The sequence below is a fragment of the Neopsephotus bourkii genome, unplaced genomic scaffold (genome assembly GCF_033783945.1).
Source record: "Neopsephotus bourkii isolate Nb327-2 ecotype Australia unplaced genomic scaffold, CSIRO-AGI_Nbou_v1 NB_234, whole genome shotgun sequence".
Lineage (NCBI taxonomy): Eukaryota > Metazoa > Chordata > Aves > Psittaciformes > Psittacidae > Neopsephotus > Neopsephotus bourkii.
In genome coordinates, this window is record NW_026900744.1 from 18,989,179 (window position 1) to 19,010,955 (window position 21,777).

The 21,777-nt window shown below is 42.2% G+C and overlaps 2 protein-coding genes across 3 annotated transcripts in view; one reads left to right on the forward strand and one right to left on the reverse strand.

Moving 5' to 3' along the window:
* Nucleotides 1–21,777, reverse strand: part of TRMT1L (tRNA methyltransferase 1 like) — a 331,995-nt gene that overhangs the window by 19,659 nt on the left and 290,559 nt on the right. The window lies entirely within an intron of this gene.
* Nucleotides 4,454–21,777, forward strand: part of CUNH1orf21 (chromosome unknown C1orf21 homolog) — a 124,613-nt gene continuing 107,289 nt past the window's right edge. For both annotated transcript variants that reach the window (XM_061345721.1, XM_061345722.1), the window contains exon 1: nucleotides 4,454–4,639. The gene's annotated coding sequence lies outside the window, so the exon portion shown is untranslated. The remainder of the gene's footprint in view (nucleotides 4,640–21,777) is intronic.

Here is a 21,777-nt window from a genome sequence, read left to right on the forward strand (position 1 = left end):
CTTCTGTGATACCAAAAATGTGAAAAACAAAATTGAGGAGAATTATGCAGATTTAAGTACTGCAAATTAATCTCTGACTCTTTCTAAATATTTCAGAATCCTTTTTGCCCTCCAAACAGGCATACTGCTCAGTGAGGTGAATGAGAGCAGTTCATGTTTCCAAGGGCATTATTGATTTTAAGATAATTATTTATTAGTTAAAATGCATTCTCTAGTAGCCAAGAATTTTTTTCTTTATTGCAGCTTAACACCATTTCCATCTTAATAATGATAGCAAATGTAATGAGCAGGGCCAGAATGTACAAAACAAACATCCACTAACTTGTAATCATTTAAATATGCAAAGCTATACTTTGATGTTAATGCACCATTAAAAAGGAGCTGGGAAGTTCACACGTCTGCTCCTGTATCACTTGTCACACAGCAGAACAGCTCAAAGAGCAGCTTTTTTTTACAGAATTTACAGAATCAAACCCACCTCAGCAAGTTTGCTATCTTGTAAAAATTTTTGATATGTGACATCTTCACATTTTTCAGGACATGGAGAATCAGAAACTGAATCTACAGAGCTTTTGTCTTTCTGTGCCCTTTTCATTATCAAGCAGCACCAGCTACCTGGTCCACACGAGCCTCACTGTGATTCTCTTCCAGTCCTTGGAGATGGAGGAATGGCTTTGTCACCCTGGCTGACAGAGTCCTTTCACAGTGGCAGTATTTTACAACCTGAGAGATTATGTTTACAGAGACCTTTGAATAGTTCAATGTTTCAAAAATAATATTCTTAAAAGGAAAATTAATTTGTCGTTGTGCAGTTTACATTAGCATCTCGCAGGCAGGGTCTAGAGGATACAAATCAATTGGAATCTTTAAAAAGTTCCTGGCACTAGTTTGTACAGCATTTTAGTTTTTCTCCTGAACTCATGTTAATTTGGAAAAATGTGCAGCAATTTCACCTATATATCTACAAACTGAGCCTGACTTCTCTAATTTCTCCACTGCAGAAATGTAGAGCTTTTTTAAAGTATCAGGAAATCAACAGTACCTTTCAGAAAATCAAGTAATTTTGAAATCTGCAACAATTTTCAGGTTTTGAAGCAGAAAGTTGTAACATGATTAAAAGAAAGGTTTAGTTTTTACCAGTAACAAGTAGGAAGCAGGTATGCCATGTATACCTTTGGCATAGATAAGTGAACTGTGTTCCCATTTTTAGGAGAAAACAGATCCCTACATCATCGCCATATTGACATAACTTACGTGACATTGTAACACTGACAACATACATGGCGCACACACACACACATACCCACCAATTTCACAACAGGAATCTGATAAAAGCCAAATAACTTCTTTTTTTCCTTTTTTTTCCCCCTCTTCATAAATGGGAGAAACTGATATTTCTACACCACTGTTTTAACTGCTCTCTTAAGAGGCTTCCTATTTCCAGAGCTCCCTTTCACATTTCACATTTCACATTTCACATCAAGGCTTGTTCTACACATACACCAGTTGTAACACTTTTAACAATCTCTATATAGTTATTGTACTGAAAATGCTCTTCTGTGAATGTAAGTGCTCTATCACAGTATAATGTGAGTACAAGCATTAGAAAACAAGTCCATATTCCCACTACAACTGCATCCATATTGGAAATAATATATGTCATCCTGGGTAAAAATCATGCTCTAATCAAATGGATTCATCAGGATAGAAACAATGCATAGATCAAGCCAACACATAACCTCTCTTAGTACAAAACTTTTGACTTTGAGACATCAACTCACCAGCTTTAAAGTCTGCTGGCATTGTTGGAAATGAATTGTGCACATCACTGACTCTGCTCTATCTAGTGCATGCTGTGTTTGGGTCAACATGGAACCTCCAACTGATGCCAGAGAGGGCTCTCTGCTGATAAGTTTTGGTGGCACACAAGCAATTGCCTTGGAGAAGAAAGGGTCCCAAAATGTAGTGTGACAGAATCTGGCCCAAAGGTGGAGCTTCTTTCAAAAGACTACCAAGTTCAAACTCTGGAGCCACCAACTCTCTCAAAACTAATTTCTATCGTCATCCTTCTCCTTTCCGAGAATTTTGAGCAGCTTGTGTGTTTTTTCTTTTTCTTATAATAAGAATGTTATCTTTGCAAATATTAGTCTCTAGCAACTCTTTAGTCCATGGCTTCCCCAGATCGAAGCCAATTAGTTCCCACAGTAGCAGGAGAACTGAATCAGGCAAGCTGATTTCTTTTGTACTATACAAAAAAGTCAGGGTGAAAGTCATCATCTTCTTGCAGAAACAACCACCAGGCCCTGGTTTTGATATTAAAACTATAATTTATTCTTGGGGTAATGAACTAGTAGCTGCTTCAGGCACCACTAGGCAGGGACAGAGCACTGGGCTTCGTTGACATGGGCTACACTTGATACCGAATATCTTATGGATATCAGAAATTGTTTCCACTGTTTATCATCTTCCAGCTTCTAAAACTAACTCTCCAGTATACAATGTCCCATCTAAAAAATGAGTGAAACAAACGTAAGAAATCAAGGAAGTAACTATTTTCTGCTTTTAGGCATACCTTTGACCATGTGAGAGTGGTAGACAAAGACTTGATTGACAGATTTGTGCCAAGGAAGTGGATTTACATGTAAATAATTATATTATGAATGTTGACTAGCTGCACACATCACAAGGAAAACTTCAAGGAGGTTTGTATGGGGATGCTAAACAAAATATGTTTGCTTTATGCTGCTCTTTCATGGTCATTTTCATTGGAAGCACAGCTTATAGTGGCATAGCAATCATATCTTTTTCACTGTAAAAGCTCCATGTGTCTGGAAACAACATCAGGCTCTCTGCAGTGAAAACAGTGAAAAACAAAGTTGGTTCACTTCAAAGCTGTCAACCTATAGTTGAATATATTTCCTCTTTGGAATCTCTTGATGTTTCAAGAGATATCCTTTCTAGTACTGAATGCAGACAAAAATAATTAGATTGCTAGAAGGACGAAGGTAGAAATGGTTGCAAATAGCATCTCACCAAACAAACTGTTTTTTGGCAAACAAACTGTTATTTATTTTATTCATTTTAACATTTTCCTGATGGTTAAGGAAAAAACGTCCTTAGATGAAAACATATCTGCCTAGATTATTGAAAGATACTAAAAGTGTAAGTGATGGAAAGAATGTAGGCTTGCTGGAATCTCTCTAGTTCACATGGTAGCACTTCCTGGCAGAAGCAATGTGAGAAAGCTTTCATAACCGGATCTTCAAAGAAGTTTCACCTCAGCCTCCATTTTCTTTTTCAGTCCATGGCCATTTTCATTGAAAACTATGCCTCTGTGAACACAAACCCACAGATTTACCTGCAGAAATTTGGGTGCATGCTGCAATAAAGCTGATAGACACTGCATTCTCGGGGGAAAAAAAACCACTCTCCATGATATGTGAACTGCTCTGCTGTCCCATTGCTGAGTGGGAGGACACCAAAGGCACAGAGTTCTGTATTTTTGCATGTCCAACTTTGCCTAGATGCCTGGTGATTTCCCACTTCAATATACTCAGACTCCTACCCTGAGATACTGTGGATGCTTGAAGGTGCTGAGCCTTTCTTCTTCCTCACGAGAGGCCAGACCACCCGCTGGGATGGGTACAGACTTCTAGGAGAGGGAGTGGGAATGTCCTTGTGCTGCTCACTGTCGTCCTTTCAGGGCACTGAACTGCTCACACAAACACTGCACAGACAGTGTATTAACGGCAGCTTGACCTGAAAAAGTCCTATCCCTGCACTTTTTCCACCCCTGCACATAAACAAGATTTCTGTCAAGAAATTAAAAAGCACAGAGCTCATAATCACTGCAACTTCATTCCCAACAGTCAGCGGGAAGGACAAATTGGCTAGTGGGAAATTTTTTTGAAGGAATTCCAAAATAACTATAAAAATGATATGTTATCCTTGCCCGTTAGTTGTGTTTGAAACAAAGCATTTGAAAGGCCACACGTTTAATACTAATTTGCAACCGCTTCGTGGATGGTTATAAGACAATTTTAATTAACGTCATACTCTTATTTTTAAACGTCTTCTGCAGCATCCCAACCAATTCTGCACCTGCCCTGCCGAAACAGGCATAGGTCCCCATCCTCCGCGACATCCCCTCTGCCTTCCACCGGCACCCAAACCGAGAGTGATAGTGGGTCACCGAGCCCCTTCAGCCGGGGAGGAAAGGCGGGCTGGCGTGAGGCGGCGGTCGGGAAGGGGATCCCAGCACCAGCCTCCGCCTGAGGTAACGCCACTCCTGCCGCTCGCAGCCCCGAGTACTCGGCCCCAGCCCCGAGTCGGTGACGGCAGGCGATGCGCTACGGCTCCTCCTGCGCGACCTCTCCCCGCCGTGACGGCCGGGCGCGCCCCCCGCTCCGCACCGCCCCTTCCCCGCCTCGGCCCGCCCCTTCCCCGCCTCGGCTCGCTCCGACTCCCCGGAGAGGCCGCTCCGCGCCCGGCTGCCGCCTCCGCCGCGCTCGCACACTTACTTGCAGCCGCCCGCTCTTCCTCGCCTCGTCGTTCTCTCCAGCCCGGGCCCCCAGCCGCGCCCGGCGCCTGCCGGCGGTTTTCCGCCTTGAAGGAGACGCTCCGAGCTGCGGCCCCTGAGGTGAGTGTCCCCCGGGTGACGACGGGGGTGGGAGGCGCGGAGGGAGGCCGGCAGCCGCGGGTGGGGGGCCGGGGGCCGCCGCTTCCCCCACTGAAGCCCGGGCCTTGGCCGGTGGCAGGCGGCGGACTGGTCGGGGTCGGGCGACGCCCCCCTTCTGGGCCGGGGTCGGCGTGTGTGTCTGGGGGTCCCTTCTGTGGCACTGTGCCCGCCACCGCGTCCACCGGCCGCCGCGCAGCCTTTTTATTCCCTTATTTCTCTCTATCCAGACACCCCCCATTACCCCCCTTCCTCCTCCTCCGGGCGATGTTTTATTCATGACCCCGCCGGGCTTTGTACGGGGGGCGGGTGCGTTCTTCCGCAGTTCGTCAACTGCTGCCAGACCCCGAGGCTGGAGTGGGAACGGGGGGCTCGCAGTTTGGAGGCGAAATGGCTGCAGGATGGACAAGGTTTTCCCATCCAGGCAGGCAGCCTGAGGTTTGAACGGCATCTGTTTGTTTTGGGGGTGCTGGCGTGGCAGCGGATCAGAAGTGGAGTGAGTCGGGGGGGTCTCTTGCTGCATTTTCCTCCTCTCGCAGGAGGGACGTAGCTAGCTGCGGTTCTGCCGGCCTCATGAAGAAGGAACAAGTCACTGTGAGGCTTTCTGTAGCAGATTTTGTGTGTGTATGTATCTTCGCTTTCAAGGATTCAGCAGCAAGCGTATTGCAATACCGAATGTCTGTAAGCCAGGCGGCACTTACACCATCACCGAGTTAACTGTAGATGTCAGACTGTGCTTGCACTGATGTGATGTCAGATTCGCAATAACATGCAGAAATGGTGAATTTGGTGCGGGCTGAGCGTGATAGAGATGGCACAGACCGAGCTGGGATGGACAGACTCAGTGAAGCCTCTTTCTTCTCTGGTGCAGGGCCTGCTGTGTGCGTAGTACCCTGACACATGCAGATTGTAGGGGCACTGAGATGATTGTTAGATTTGTGGATGACTGTCTATGGATTGTTAGATTTGTGGGTGACTATCTGTAGACTTGGAGGAGCAGATATTTGTGCCTGGAGCAGAGATACTTAGCTTGCTTTCCCTTACAAAGGTACTCAGATATGTGTTGGTTAGAGAGTCATTTGCTGATTCCTGTCTTGTCTGTGACTTCTATGATGAGGCTGTCACCATGGGTATCAGTCAAGAGAATTAATTTTGTTGTGTGCTGTAGAAAGCCAGCTGCAATCAATAGGCAGTTTCATATTAGCTCCCAATACTGCTTTTTGGTTTCTCATGGGCTGATCTGATCATGGATTGGTGAACTAAAATTGAGAGATGCCAAAACATGTTCCTCCCCTTACTCAGCTTACCATTTGCCTATCCTTCACATTCCTTATGCCGAGGTTGGTTGGATTTCAATTGGAAAAATTCTGGTCCTGCGTCTGTTCGAAGAAATACATGTGTTTTGATTTTGCTTTTCTAACTTGCTATTGGTGATAGCTGTAAGGCTATATGTTTCTGAAGATTTACCATGTATGGGGGCTGGAGGTATTTTCCCTTTGATACGAGTGGAGTGCACCAGTACTGCTTGATGTTGTTTAACCTTCTATTATCTTAAGCGTTGTATGATGAGGCAGCTTGATCTGTTTAATACTTTGTGATGATGCAATACAATAATAATTATTAATCTTCTTATTGTATGAAGAATCTTTAAATACTACTTTGTCTTGGGAGGTACTTCATGTGTGTTTATTTCCAAGAAGTGGAGTCATGGATGAGCACTGTTTGATATTAATTATGTTTGTTCATTTTGGGGTGGGAGGACAGCAGTAGGTTGGCTCTGGTACTTTAAGTTGTAATTTACGGGTGTGATGTCATGTGGTAGATAAGCTTTTATGGGATCTGCCATGTAAATTACAGCCTTAGTTTATGTACGTGCAATTAGTTGTTTTGAAAATCCATGCTGTATAGTTTGCATAAGAGCTTGTGCTGGAGCTGTGAATAATATCTAGCAGAATGTGCTTTAATTGCGCAATATTGTTCAGCAGTTGAAAACATTTTGCTTCACCTTGTGCTCGCAGCCTGTACCAGGTGTGAAGTTACTACATTGCATCTGCATGCTGCGATATTCCATGATATGTATGGTAGACAGCTGTGAAGGCAGTGGCCAGGTGCTTTTATTTTTTTCTTTCTCCAATATCTGTTTCATTTTCTTTTTGAAAAGAACCGGGGTGCTGAAATGAGTGACTTCAGCTGATTTCTGCTGGAGAGAGCAGCTTGGTTATTTAAGGCTGCTGTAGTTTGTTATGCAATCAGATTAACAAAGGTTGAAATGATCATTCAACTTTGGGTGAACAAATGATACATGTAACATCATAGATTAGGGTAACTGTTTGCATCGGAGAGGTATGCTGCAGTTAGCATATTGCAAATATTGGACAAAAACCACAATGAGTGGATAGAGCAATGTAGTAAATGAGTTTTTGGTAAACTAACCAGGAATTAAAATGTACTTACTATTGATTGTCTGTACTCGAGGAGCTTCTGTGGTGTGTTAGGTGATGCCTTGCATGCATGGGCAAACTTACTTTCAGCTTCATTTAGTTAACAAGCAAAGGCCTCAGCAGATGTCTCTGTGCGCAACCCGATCATGCCTAGGGTGCTGTGCAGGTTCTGCTCTAATTGCAGTGCAGGTTTTGGCTCTAGGAAGATGACCAGTGCTCAACTGGAAGCTTTTCAATGAAAAAAAATATAATTCCAGACACGTTTGCTGAAGCTGGCAGCCAGTTGACTATTTCTTCTTGTTGTGGAAGCAGCATTGCTGCAGGAGAGGTTTTTAAGGCTTGTCTCCCTGAATGTGCTCAGACAGGAGGCGATGAGGTGCATTCTGCACGGCAAAGGTCAGTGCAGGAGTAGACAGTACAGGCAGTGCTGGTGTATCAGAAGTGAGACCCTGCCAGGAGAGTCAAGGGGCAATATAGAAAGGGGATGGTGGAAACCTGGGATGGGGGGGAGGTAGCTGGAGCGCACGGAGGAGAGGGAGGTGTTTATTGGCTTTACAGCAGGGACTTCTCTGCGTCTGTGCATGCAGCGCCTACTTGGACCCTTGTCTGCAGTTGCCATACAGTGATCTCGTGTGGGCTGAGTTCTCTAAGTGGACGATGCTCTAAAAATACTGTAGCATGAAATATGCCCACTGTTATTTTAGTATGTTATGGTGTCAAGTGTTTGGGGGAAAGGAGGAATAATTGACTCCTGGCAGTCAGTTTTCTAGAGGCCTTTGCATGAAGCTTGGCCCTTCCAACCTTCTTCTTGTTCTGTTCAGGGAAAGGTAGGATACTCTCGAGGATGCTGCTCTTTCATCCTTGAGGAAGATGATGGAACAGGACTAAGTTTTGGATACACATTTAAAAACACACTGGAAAGGTTGGGTTTTTTTAAATTATTATTTCCTTGCTTTGTTTAATACTACACAAGCAGACATCTAATTGCAAACGGATTTCATATGCACTTGCAAATATTTATCACAATGCTACTGGCTGATCTTTATGCTGTATAATGTATTTGGGACTAAATGTACACAAGCACACTTAGGGTAAACTGGAATCTGAGGAGGTACTTTTGGGAATAAGTAATATTGTTAAGGCTGTATTATTGTAGGATGTTCAGAGAAGGGATGGTGGGGAATGTGATATGCAGTCAGTAATTTTAAGGCTATTTCTTTTACTGGTGCTAGTCTACTTCAGCTCTGATTTATTAACAGGTTGGTATTTGTCTTCAATTTTATGTACTGAATAAAAGCAGTTATTCTTGCTCAGACTAGAGATCTGTCTAGCTCAGTATCTATTCTGATGGGGCTACTTACAGATGCATAGGAAAACTGAAACTACAGTTACTCTCCTCCTGGTAAACCCTTCCAGCAGTCCTTGTTCTTTGGTCTGTCAGTTCTGTTGAGACTGTCATGGTTTAGCTCTGGCTGGCAGCAAAGCAGGCAGCCACTTGCTTGCTCCCCCCATGGTGGGGTGGAGGAGAGAATCAGAAGAGTAAAACTGAGAAAACCTGTGGGTTGAGATAAAGTTTAATAAGTAAAGCAAAAGCCATACATACAAGCAAAACAAGGAATTCATTCGCTACTTCCCATCAGCAGGCAGGTGTTCAGCCATCTCCTGGAGAGCAGGGCTCTATCCCATGTAGTGGTTACTTGGGAAGACAAAACACCACCGTTCTGAATGTCATCACCCCCCTTCTTCCCCAGCTTTATATGCTGAGCATGGTATCATATGGTCTGTGATATCCTTTTGGTCAGCTGTTTGGCTGTGTCCTCTCCCAGCTCCTTGTGCACCCCGAGCCTACTTACTGGTGGGGTGGTGCAAAAGGCAGAAAAGATCTTGACTAAGTACCGCTCAGCCATACTAAAGCAGCCCTGTGTTATCAACACTGTTTCCAGCACACATCCAAAACATGGCCCCATAGTAGGTACTATGAAGCAAATCAACTCAACTCTGACTAAAACCAGCACAGTGTTGTGTATAATAGCTGCTGATGGATTGTCTTCTCTGGAAAATGCCTGATTTGTTTTGAGAAACTTAGTGTTTCACATTAGTGTTCACAACATCCTGTGTTAGTGAACTTCTGGTATAATTGTGTCCCCTGAAAATGATTTTATTTTGGTTTATGGCTTGCCATTTGAGTGCTACCCCTGTGATTTTCTCTGAGTTATGGAAGAGTATTTTCCTTTTTAGATTTTCACATAGAAAATGATGTATGGGGATGTTAATGGGTCTTAGAACATTACATAAAGATAACTGCTATATGTTTGTAGTAAGGTATGCTCCCAGCCCCTTTTACAGTCTCCTTTCATAGAAATGTACTGTTACTGCTGTTTCATTTATGTGATTGCATGCAAAAAAATGTTCAAACACAATAAGTGTTGTGATTTATGCAGATGTACATTGTGCACGCAGATTGCAGTAAGTCTTGATACAGAACAAGTCAGACAAGAGTTGCTGCTTGCCATGGGGTGACTTCAGCAGTGTTGCTTGAGGTTCTTACCAAAGTAATCCTTTGCAAGGTATGTGGTGTAGCATTTTAGGGAATGTGAAAGGATGCAGGTAACAGAATTTAAAACTTAAGTTAAGAAATACAGACTCCAGTAAGTGCAGCATAATGCAATAAAAACAGTGACGGGTCCCCTGAATTGTTCTTTAGGTTAGCTTTCAACATGCCATCCTGGACTGTTTCAGAAATAGGCGGGTGTGAAAAAGTTCTGTTTTAAATTCCACTTTTCCTTCGTGTGGTAGGGAAGCAGGATCTTTTGACTGTGAATTGACTTACAGTATTTGCTTTTGTACTGGTGTGTGGAGTCTGTCTGGGTTACAGGAACCATCTGGGTTACAGTTTGTTATACTAGGCTTTGGTGTTGGTGGTAATGGCAGTTATGTTTGGGGCGTTAAAAGAATCCCTCCAAAGATTGGTAATTTATTTCTTATTATGGCAGTGTCTGATAAAAATGGGGAAGATATCCATGTTTTTAAAGCAAACAGAAAATCTTCATCTTGTAATTTCTACTGTTATTCCACCCTCAAGCCCGTAAACCATGATTAAAGTGGATGGAATTTCAGCTTACTGGTTTATGGGTGGGATAATAGTAGAGATTGACCAGACAAACATTTTCTGTTTGTTTTAAAAATAGACACACTTACATAATGATGCTATATACAACAACAGTATATACATATGGATTAGATCTCCTCCAGAGTATTACTCCAACAGCATGTATGTTGTCACTTGCTCCTAAGGAAGGTAATTCTGGAGTAAAGAGATGCCAATGCCACATGATTTAACTGGAGTATTGGTCCAGTCACGAATAGCTTTAAGGCAGGGCCCAGGATTGGAGGTTTGGAGAAACAGGCTTTTAAACCATTATGAGCTCTTAAATTGTTACCTGCATCAGGGAAAGCCATGGATTCTTCTTACAGAGCTCTATCTGTCTGAATTGTTTGCAGAGATTAATCTGTTAATGTGTGGCATATGCTTAGTAAAACTGAGGCCCCATTTTGGAGTGGAGTACTATTGGTATAGAAAAAACCCAGCCCCAAACCACTGAACATGTCTGAAAGCACCAGGGTTACATCAGACTCTTTCCTCTTACTATTTAAGTGGCCTCAGTCTGATTTTCTTCTGTCTCTGTACCTCTAGCAGAAAATAATAGACTTTATTTATGAAGTGTGAAAAAGATAAGAAGCACGTTCAAATGAAATGGGTATAATATAGGAAAAAAATTCCAGCATCTATATATACAGATAGGCATTTTCCCAAAAGTGTGTTAGTCATTGAGGCCATGACTATGTTGTTGCTAACCAAAATTCTAGCCCTGAACTCATCTATAAATACCATAGCCTCACCCCTTTGACTCTGTAAAATGATATGTAGCTGGAATAATTTCATACATCAGGACATAAAAGTACCTTGGTGAACTTGTGCTTTTATAATAAACAAGGAAAAGTTTACCCAAGTTGCCCAATAGAGGAGTTTATCCACACAAAGACAGCTCTTTATTTGGTGACTTGGAAGGACTTACCTTTTAGACTTTTCTCCTTAGGAGTTTTATCTCATCTCATCCCAAGGTTTTATTAATAAAAGGAAAACAACTTTAATGTGATTATGCATGTTTGGCAGACAGACCTTTGCATTTTAGAGTCGTGTCCAATTAGATTTGCAGAGCCTGCACAATTTAGGATATTGGACAGGGAGATTGTTTTATCAGGAAGGCACAGAGGAAGGAACAAATTGCTCTCCTCTTACTCTGGCAGCAACATTTTCTGTGAACTTTGCAGGTTTCAGGATGATGTACTGATGTTGGTGTGCCATTCTTGGGGAAACGGGCTTGTTGAAGTTTGCCTTTCTGTTTGGAGAATTCCTTTTAAATTGCTATTCAGTGAAGTTATGAATATTGAATATTTGCACATCTCCACTAGAAAACAGTCTGAAGAATTGTCTGGTAAAACAAAACAAATGCCGTCCTTTTAAGGCCTGTTAACAGGCTGTAAGCCCATTTCAGGTTCAACTTTTAGGGATGACTAAGATGTTTCTCTGTTCTGGCGATACGCAGATTGAATCCTGCTGCTTAATTTTGTCTACAGGCCTGATCATCTGGGCTGCATCTTAAAGGGAATGCAGTTGATGTGTAATAAATGTACTGACAGAATGTGCAGGAGTTTGGTCTTTTGTTGCAGATGGATTTGCACAGCAGTCCGTCACCAGGAAGCCACCTTCAGCAGCAGAGTGTTGTCTGAAGTAGCATGTTTAAAGATGTGGTTTGGGCAGCTGATCATGGTCAGCCATGTGATGCTGAAGGAGAGGATACTGTTCCTTTTCTTCCGGTGCAGTTGTGCTTATTATAACAGTAGCTGTGGTCTGGTGGATGCCCACAGGCTCAGCTTTCTCATCTGAGTCTTTATTTTTGCAGGAATCTGAAATAGCAAAACTGAAGATGCTGAAAAGCTGGACTGAATCCAGGGGAGCATATCTGTCAGCTCTCCCCTTTATCTACCACAGAAATACATAGAGAAGAAACTTTAAGTACTTCAGAGACTTGTTTTATTAGCAGGTGAAAGCAAGCCAACCAGGGTTTTCTAGTACTGTCTCTGGTATTTCATCAGTCAAAGACATAGTTGTTTTTTCTTACAATTTATGTTTTTAAATTGGTAGCTAATTTTCAGGTGTAGGAGCCTGTCATTTAAAAAATGTCTACCCAGTGCTACTGAAATGAAAATCAAAACCTCCCAGTGAACAACAATTTATGTTGGTTTTCCTATGCTTTTTTTTTTTTTTTTTTTTTTTTAAATAGGAAGCTGTATCCGTTCTGCTGTGGTCATGTCAGATGAGGTGTATCTTTGAGATTAAAAAGTCCTGATGCTTGTGGGAGGAGGGCAGCACTTCTTTCTTGTCTAGAGCACTGCGGTGGAGGATACTAATTAACCAGCATACAAATTCAAATTGGGGGAGTTTGCCTTTGCTATCACAGTGAAAATGTTTTGTTTGGAAGAGCTGCCCAAATTACACCTGCAGGATGCTAAATCAGCCTCTGGCTGCCCCAAATCTTCCTGTTTTAGTCTACAGAAATATGCCAGGAAAGCTTTTGAAATGGCAACAGCCAGTCTGGATGTTCTGGAGCAGATTGTGTACCGGAGACCACGGCACAGCCCTGAGCAAAGACGTCAGCAGTGAGGAGTGACTGTCACCCCCAACACAAACAGACAGACTCCATCAGCATGACAAACCAGGGAAGAGTGACACAACACTAATGGGCAGATCGTGATGGTTGTCAGCTCAGAATATAGGGTTTGTTGTTCTTCCCCAATGACAGGACCTGACTCTGAGAGGTGGATTTTCCTCTTACTAGCATTATGAATCTTTGATGTTCTGGGAAGAGTGAGACTATTTCCTTATTAAAAAAAAAAAAAAGGGGGAGAGTAAGAGGCTTCAGGCTTAGTAACACTATTTAGGAGAATAATGAATGCTTAGCCTTGTGAAGCTATGTTTAGTTGTAAATTTATTTGGGGATTTTTATAAGCATAATGGAAAATTATGCACTTGACTCTTCACTGAGTTGCACTGGGATTCAAGGGACCTAATTTCCCCAAGACTATGAAAATCCCAGGCTTTGTGGTTTATTTTTGTTTGCCTTTACACTTACGTGCTAGTCTCTGAGCCTTTCTTCGTCCACAGCAAATGCTTGGGTGCAACAGAAATAGTTTAAAAGCCAGTGATTTGAAAGAAAAAAGGCTGGAGCTTCTTAGATGTCTGGGGACTGGATAAAGTAGGATTAATTTGGCATTAGGGCCGAAATTTGTGAGAGAAGCCTGGTCAAGTGACTAGCTGGAAGGAGGGGGATGGTTCATGAAAAAGTCACTTCTTCAGCCAAAGGTAGATCAGGGTGAAATCTTTGTGACAGTGTTTTTTTTGCCTGGCTTCTCCCACAGGGTAGTTATCGCATACTTCCTCTGCAATTGCTTGGCATTCTGCAAGCTTATGCCTTACAAAAAAGACTCTAAAAGTGAACAGCTTTTCAGAAGGTCGTTAGAAATTTAATACTACAATTTAATGAGGTTTGTGAGTTACCTGTAACACAAATAACAGTGCTGATGACTGCTTTTCAGTTATTAATTTTTGTATATCATGTTGTTGGCCATTAACATTGGTTGTCTATGCAAAGTGGTTCCATAAAATGCAAATTATTAGCTTCTATGTGGGTCAGAAAAGATAGCGTACTTGGTGTAACTCTTGTAGTTAGACTCCTTTGTTAAGTGAGTAATTTACATACTGGTTACTCTTAGCAGTGTCAAATACATACATGAATTCTTGCTGAGTGTATATAAAGCATTTCAGCTTTGAATGATGACTGCAGGATTTGGCTTAAAAGCTATTTCTGGGCCATGGGAACAGCCCAAAGCTTGGGGATGTACATGGCTCTGCTGCTGGAATGGCGTCAGGGTGGAGGATGACTCAGTCACCCCTGCAACTTACTTGTTGCTTCAGAAAGGTAGTGATTTATTGCAGTTCTGTGTCAGCAGTAAATAGCCATCCACCCGGCGCTGATTCAGCCACTCTGAAAGTGGTGGTTAAGGATGTGCGCCTTGTCTTTGCTGGCTTGTCCCTCCCAGCTCCCTTCCCACCCTTCAGCTGCAGAGAGTGTAAACAAATGCGTAGCCTTTCCTCCCCCATGCTTTGACTGCCATCCAGGCAGCCTATGTGAGGCTGCGAGCAGAGATCCTGTTCTTGCAGATAGATGCGCAGCGCATGCCAGCGTTGAGATCTGGAAGACGTTCCTGTTGAGTCAGGGAAGACTGGCTATGCAAAGCCTGTGGGTTTTGGTCTTCTGAGGGCACTGAGGTTGAAGCAATAGCAACTATGGCAGAATCAGCACATAGTGCTGTTGCTTCTGGGTGAAAAATAGGTCCAAACCCTTCCAGGCCCTGCCCTGGCCTTGCTTTGTAGGCAGAACAGGTTGGGCAGCAGCACAGGTCCAGAGAGACTACAGAGAAGAAGGTGAAGTTTATCAGGAATGTTCATTAAGCATGATGGGTCGAGGACTCTTGTTTTTTTGGGTTTATGTTGGCTTGCAGTGCACAATGAGGAGTTTCTTTGCTCCTGTTTAGATTATTGAGAGTAAGACAAGTAGTTGTTCTACTTCTGGCTTTCCCCTGCTCCCTGCACTCCAAAATGAACCCTGAGGTGCCAAAACCCACCAGTCTAAAAATCTGATGCTGAAATAAAGCACTATATATCAGATACAGGAATGATCCTACCAATGTCAAAAGATTGTGATGGAGAATAGCATCCTAGTAGCAGTATCTCCTACCTTCTTTTCCATTCTGCTTTCCCAAGAGCTACTGCTATCCTGAGAAAGCACATGAAGAACCTGATTGCAATTTCTTGTTATCGCATCCTTTATCTTTTTAGGTAAACAGCAGGGTAATTGTCTTGTTCCTGTATTTTTTTTGCCTTAAGCCAAATGCAGAAGAAACAACTCTCTTTTCTGGGCATTTTTTGCATCAGCATATGCTTTGAAAAGGCACGCTGCTGTTGGCTATAATTAGTGTTAGGTGTTTCCTGGGACATAGTCTCAAGCACCTCACAAGCAGGAGGAGAGTTTTAATGCAGTGCTTGTGAGAGACAGAGGTGGAATGAAAGGTAAATTAACCATGCCAAGGAAACTATCCCAAAAAAATCTGCTGTGTGTTTTCTGCGCATGTGAGGTCAGCTCCACTTTTGATTTTGGTTGTGACTGAATATCCTCAAGAATGAAAGCTACAAGAATGAAGGTAGCCCTGAAGTCTTCATGGCTTCACTCTGGTTGCTACTTGGTGAATTGCTCTGACCTGTTTGTGGACTGATTCTTTTATTAAGTTTGTGACTTCTGTGCTTTTTCAGATGTTCAATTTCCTGTTCCTTTTTTCCCTATCTATAATTTTCCATTCTTTCTCTTTACCTGCTGCCAGCTCTTGTGACACCTCATGAATGTGCCTGAATTGTGTTTTGTATTGAAACAGTTTTATTGCTTTGAAAGTACTGAGTATCGCTTGGGTGTTAAAAAAAAAAAAAAAGTAGCATGGAACCTTTGCAGTTGGTATCCATAAGGTCTTTTGCAAGTGCAAACTGAGCATTGAGCTGAGACGCTGTCTTTGAGAATGCTGACCTAGTGTCAGTGCTGAGGGGAATAAAACAGTGTTGGAGGAGGTGCAGGGACCTTTCTGTATCATCAGACTGCACGACTGGTTTTGCGTCTCTGTTTGAATGCTGAAGAAGAGATGGCAAACAGAAGAGGGGAATTAACTTCTGTCCTTGAAGAATTATGCCTTTTGGTGGTAGGGGTTACAAGTTGGCTTACCAGTTTCTAGTTCATCATTCCTACCAAGTCATTAGCCAGCACATCTAGTAGATTCGAGCTTTTGGTTTGTCACCAGAGTTACTCCAGGACAAAGTTTAGAACTAATGGAAATTACTGTGGTCTAAGGTGCTGTGTTTGTTGTACTTACCTGGAAATTTAGGAGTATACCCCTTGTGCTGTGTACATCTGTCTTTAGTAATTCCCTGGTTTTTATACTGTTTGCTCCTTTCTTATGGATCTGTACAAGAAAGGCTGAGATGAAGTGAGTGCCTGCAGGGAAGGTTTTAGGGAATATTGAGAAGCAATATAAAGGAGAACAAGCATGCACCAGATAATCAGCTTCAAAGCATTTGGTAAGGAGGAAAAAATGTATGTGATTCCAGATATTGCTGGAATAGCAGAAAAATGGTGTAGTGAATGGTATACCAGGGAGGGAGCTGGGAGACCACAGCTCTTTTTGATGAGAGCTATGGGGCTGCTGTGACTGGAGTTGCCCATTCAGATTCCTTGTAGCCGTGATGGTATCTTTGTGGCATGCAGTGTGATAGGACTCTGATCTTGTTCTGTGCCTTGTCAGAAAAATAAAAACAAGTCGCTTTTCTCAGCTTTGAAATTTATTTACTTATTTTTAAATAGACTGAAATCTGGATTATTATTATTATTATTTTTTAAATCCCTTGATCAGCTTGAACTTTAGGAGCTTAATTCTGCTCTCATAACACATTAGCTTTTCAAATACTGAAGTTCATAGTTATGAAGAGTATCCTATTGCTGTCTATGACAAGTACTAATGCTCCCAGTTCAGTCCAGGGGCTGGGGTGTCCATTGCTATTTCCTGATGGCTTTTGTAGCTGTTTTCTTCCTGCTTCTGTAGGGTTAGGGTGAAGACAGTGCTGATTGATTGCAGGTTTATATTGCTAGTAACTATACACAAGCAATTCTGACTCATAGGTCATGGAAGACAGAAGTACAATCAAATATTGTGGCTACATTGATTTGTTTACATATAGCAAAATTATGTAAATGTCAGCACAGATTATGTTTAGCTCCTATGTGCGTTTGCATTCTATACCCTGGGGTCAAAATTGGGTACTGCTGAAGTCATGGAGAATTTTGTTGTTGAGCTTAGCAAGTCTAGGATTTAGCTTCTAAATGTTTAGAGGTATGATTTTTTTTAATACTGTTGAATGCTGTAGAAGGAGTCCTGTGGCTTTAAAAGCCATAATCATAGATGTGTGAAAAGATAAAGCTGAAAACTAGTCTTTCCGGCTTTCTGATTGCCCTCTTTAGGAGGTTTACGCCTCCCCTGCACATCTGACTTTTGGTTGTCACCCAACTTCAACTCCCCGTCACCCCAATCCTTTCCTACAATCCCAGGCTACCTTGTATAAATTGGAGCCTGCAGACAAATTGGGTTTCGCTTGGGCTAAAGAATAATACTGAAAAAGAAGTTCAGAGTAATGCTGACCATCATGATGCCCAGCAAAGAGCATATTGCATAGGCTCTCTCTTAGCACTGCTGTCTAGGTGGAGTTGACTAATTCTTTTCATTTGTGTTAGGAGCAGAGCCTGGGCATGTTTTTTTTTTTTCTGGGTAATTACCATCAAGAGCTGTTATCAATAAGCAACTAAGATGATTAAGGGAGTGGAGCATCTCCCTTATGAGGAAAGACTGAGGGAGCTGGGTCTCTATAGTTTGGAGAAGAGGAGATTAAGGGGTGACCTTATTAGTGCATATAAATATATAAAGGGGGAGTGTCACGAGGATGGAGCCAGGCTCTTCTCAGTGGCAAACAATGAAAGGACAAGGGGTAATGGGTACAAATTGGAGCACAAGAGGTTCCACTTAAACCTGAGAAGAAACTTCTTCTCAGTGAGGGTGACGGAACACTGGAACAGGCTGCCCAGGGAGGTTGTGGAATCTCCTTCTTTGGAGACATTCAAAACCCGCCTGGACACGTTCCTGTGTAACCTTATCTAGGTGTTCCTGCTCTGGCAGGGGGATTGGACTAGATGATCTTTTGAGGTCCCTTCCAATCTCTAACATACTGTGATACTGTGATACTGTGAAATGGTATGGAGAGCAGGAATACTATGTCTGTTCATAAATGTGTTAACCAAGGAGGTGACAAGGTAGAGTGCTGGAGGTGAAATGTGAAGAGCGTCTGATGGCACAAGGCTGGAAAAGTAGCAGGAGAAAATGAGACAGAGACTAACAAAACCAAAAGGCACTTGCTGTTGAAAAGGAAATTGCGTAAGACCACATGCATGCTTTGCATTATTATCTCAAGGTATGTGGTTCAGGGGGCAGAAATAATCAAATGTGTGAGGTATACAGGAATGATTTGTGTCAGCAACTTAGGAGTCCTTGTCATCATTGTACTTTGGGTGGAATCGAAAATCCCTGAAATCATTGTATCATGTGTAGAATGTATAAGAATGATCAGATTATGATAGATGTGCCTGTCAATACAATGATGAAAGAGAAGAAGAAACAAAGGAATAATCCTCCTAATCAAACGCTTTGTTACTTTAAGGGGTACTTTGTTTAACTGCTTGAATGCCTTAAGGGGGTTAGGTAATCAAGAGATTCACCTCATCCTGTGATGTAACTTGTGTATTGAATAAGTAACTATATAAGAAATGGAATTTAGGGGGCTAAGATGGTTGTTAAGCTTGTGACAGACATCCCCTGTTAATGTATTGCCAAGGACTTTTTAAGAAGTTTGTTCACCCAAAGATAAGTCCCCAGCAACAGGAGGAGAACAATGAAAAGGAACCACGTTGATATTTGGGTGAAGGAGACGACAGGATTGGTTGAAACCCAAGACCCAGGAGTATAAGAGACTGTACCCCAGAAATCTTGGTGTGCGTCTTGGGTGGAGCAGAGACCCTCCGGCACACCCAGTGCTGCTTGCTTATTGCCTCTCGATATTAATCAATTGTAATAAATAATTAATTAAATCAGATCATGGCCAAGATGGAATTTTTATAACAAATGCTTCCTTCTTCTGTTCTTATGGTGTGTATTATGAATAAAAACTTTGAGTACATTCTTGGAGCCAGAGCCATGTTCTTCTGTAGGTTGCGATGCAGGATGCTGGGACTCATGTTGTTTTCCTTTTAGAAGTGACAATGCAAGAAATGTAAGACAGACAAATAGACAAGTGCTCAAAAGGCAAAGCAACAAGAAAAAAAATTGTATTTGATTAGAATCCATTTCATCATGGTACCTTAACTATAGCTGATCCAGGAGTATGTCTTCTGGGGACAATCAAAGGTGAGGACAAAATTTTATGGATCAGCCTTCACTTGTTGAACCTGAGATGGGGCTTGATGGAAAAAATCATAGGCTCATTGTGGCACTAACATACTGTTGGGGAAGTAGGGGCAGTGGCTGACCCTGCAAACACTGGCTATGGGAATACCTCGACTTTCATGATTTCAGTAGCTTCTACAGGTTAATGGTCCTGCTAATGCACCTGCTTTGTAGGACTGATTGAGCATTGAGCCTTGCTTGCATTTCTGTTTTATGTCCACCACCCTTTCTATCTTGTGTTACGCAGCAGCCCTGCAAAACCCCAAACGGCATGAATTTTTGTGGAGTTTCCTGTTGCCACTTGTGTTGGCACACAGTGTGTTTGACAGAAATACTGGCAGGACACCAAAGAACAGGAACTGTCTTGTAGGCCAGCAGATGTAATGGAGGTAAGGCACTGTGCCTGCTGCAGCAGGGCCTTCTATCTAAGACCAAGTGCATTACTGCTGGTTTTGGTAGGGAACTTTGTTTATGTAGTGTATGTGAAGTCCTAGGCAACATAAAGTCGTGTCAGGGGTGTCTTTGGTATCGTTTTAACATTTTAAAGAGTCTCTAAATATGTAATGATAAAAGCTTAAACTTAGAAAAATCCCACCTTAAAGGTGGCTCCGTGATTAACTTTTTTGACTTGTAAGTCAAAATGATTCTATTAGGGGGATTCCTTTCACCAGCACTAACACCATTTCCCATTTCGCTTTACTTTTCTTAAAATTGCCTTTGCCACACTACTAACTGTGTGATGTTGGCACAAGGAAACTCCTGATTAGATCAGGTGTCATTCTGGGAAGCACACTTGTGAGTTTTGGCAAGGATCTTGGCTTCCCAAAGGTCACAAGGTAGAGATGAGCAACCAAGGCTGAGTGGGGACAGCGAAATGTACAGGAGAGCCTGATTAGCAACCCAGGGCCATGATGATTGACCAATGTTGACTTGGTGCATTGCATTTAGTACAACTTCAGTTACACCTTGAATCAAAGAGGAAAAAAGTTGTCCCTATACTTCACCTGGGGTATTACATGGTGATTTCACTGTTTTATTTGATCTGTATTCCTATATCCTTTCCCAGGTTTCCGCTTCTAATTTCTGTTGTGTGCAGAATGAAATGGACTCTGAGTCCAACCCAATGTAGTTGTTGACAATAATTCTGCATTGTCAGCTTATCTTTAGTCTGTTTGGGTTTGTGGGGTCTGCATAGAATGGCTTGGGGGACTAGGAGGTTCCACAGAAGGCTTTCTGAAGAAGCAGTTGCCTCTGTTTCTGTACTTCCGCTGTTAAGCTTACTGGATAACAACAATTCTGGAAAGCAGAGGAATACAATGAAAGCTTGATGTCAAAATTAGAAAAGGGCCTACTTCTGCCACACATATAAAAGCAGAGGGCGATAAAGGCGGAACTTCTTTTGTGTGTGCTGTGTTACTTGTCCTTTGGTTTCCTGTATGCGAAATGTTATAAAAATGCAAACCACCTCTACACAGTACATGGGGACAAACGAGTAAGAGTTCAGCATGATAGCAAAGTATTTCCCTTGTTCATAAAAAGGAGCACCTGTTCTGTCAGGTTGCAACGGGGGGGGGGGGGGGGGTGGGGTGGTACCTGTCTTTCATTTCTTTTACAGTGTTTCCCTGTCTTCCTCTCAGATGAGTGCTAAAAGAAGTCCTGATACTTTGCAGTCTCCAAGAAATGATGGATTATCATCTGTTAAGGGACTGACTAATTGAAATAGCAAAGTTTGAGCATTATGTCAGTGCACTTGCTCCTTGCATGTTGTTACTTGATGATTGAATGCTGTTTAATAGGAAAACTCATTTTCATGTTTATATTCTTAATGATTTGTTTTACTAAAACCCCCTTATTTTTAGTCTCTTTTAAGCCAGTAGAAAAATGAACTTAAAGTTGGTTGCTTTTTTTAAGATTGTACTTTTCTCCTCCGAAGTCTGCAAGTACATTTTTCAAGTTTCCTGCCTCCTCACTTTATGTATAGCCAATCAGAAGACTTGTTTTAATCCAGATTTAACTTTTATAGTAATTTAACAATGTATTCTGTTCTCCATCAGATTCCTCCCTTAGCTGAAGACAGCATATAATTACAGAAATGATTAGGCAGCAGCTCATTAAGCATAAAGGGTTTGTAATGTCCAGCCACCTGAAATGTCTCTGTTCTTTGAGTGCAAGTACTGCAGCCTGTGGCTGCATGCTATCTTTCAAAGCCCTGTCCTCAGTTTCAATTGCCACTAGACCTGACTGAAGTTTGCTTTCAGTTTATATGACAAAAATATATGTAGGATTTGTGGATTCAGTCATGCCTTTGTGCTGGGTATGCGGTTGAGCAAGTGTGAGTCTGGTGCATGGTTACAGCTCTGCTGTTTCTTTTCTGTGTTTCTGTCTTTCAAACAAGTTCACATCAGCTTTTTTAATAAGTGAATGTTTTGTAAGCCAAGTAGTATGTATTTTTAT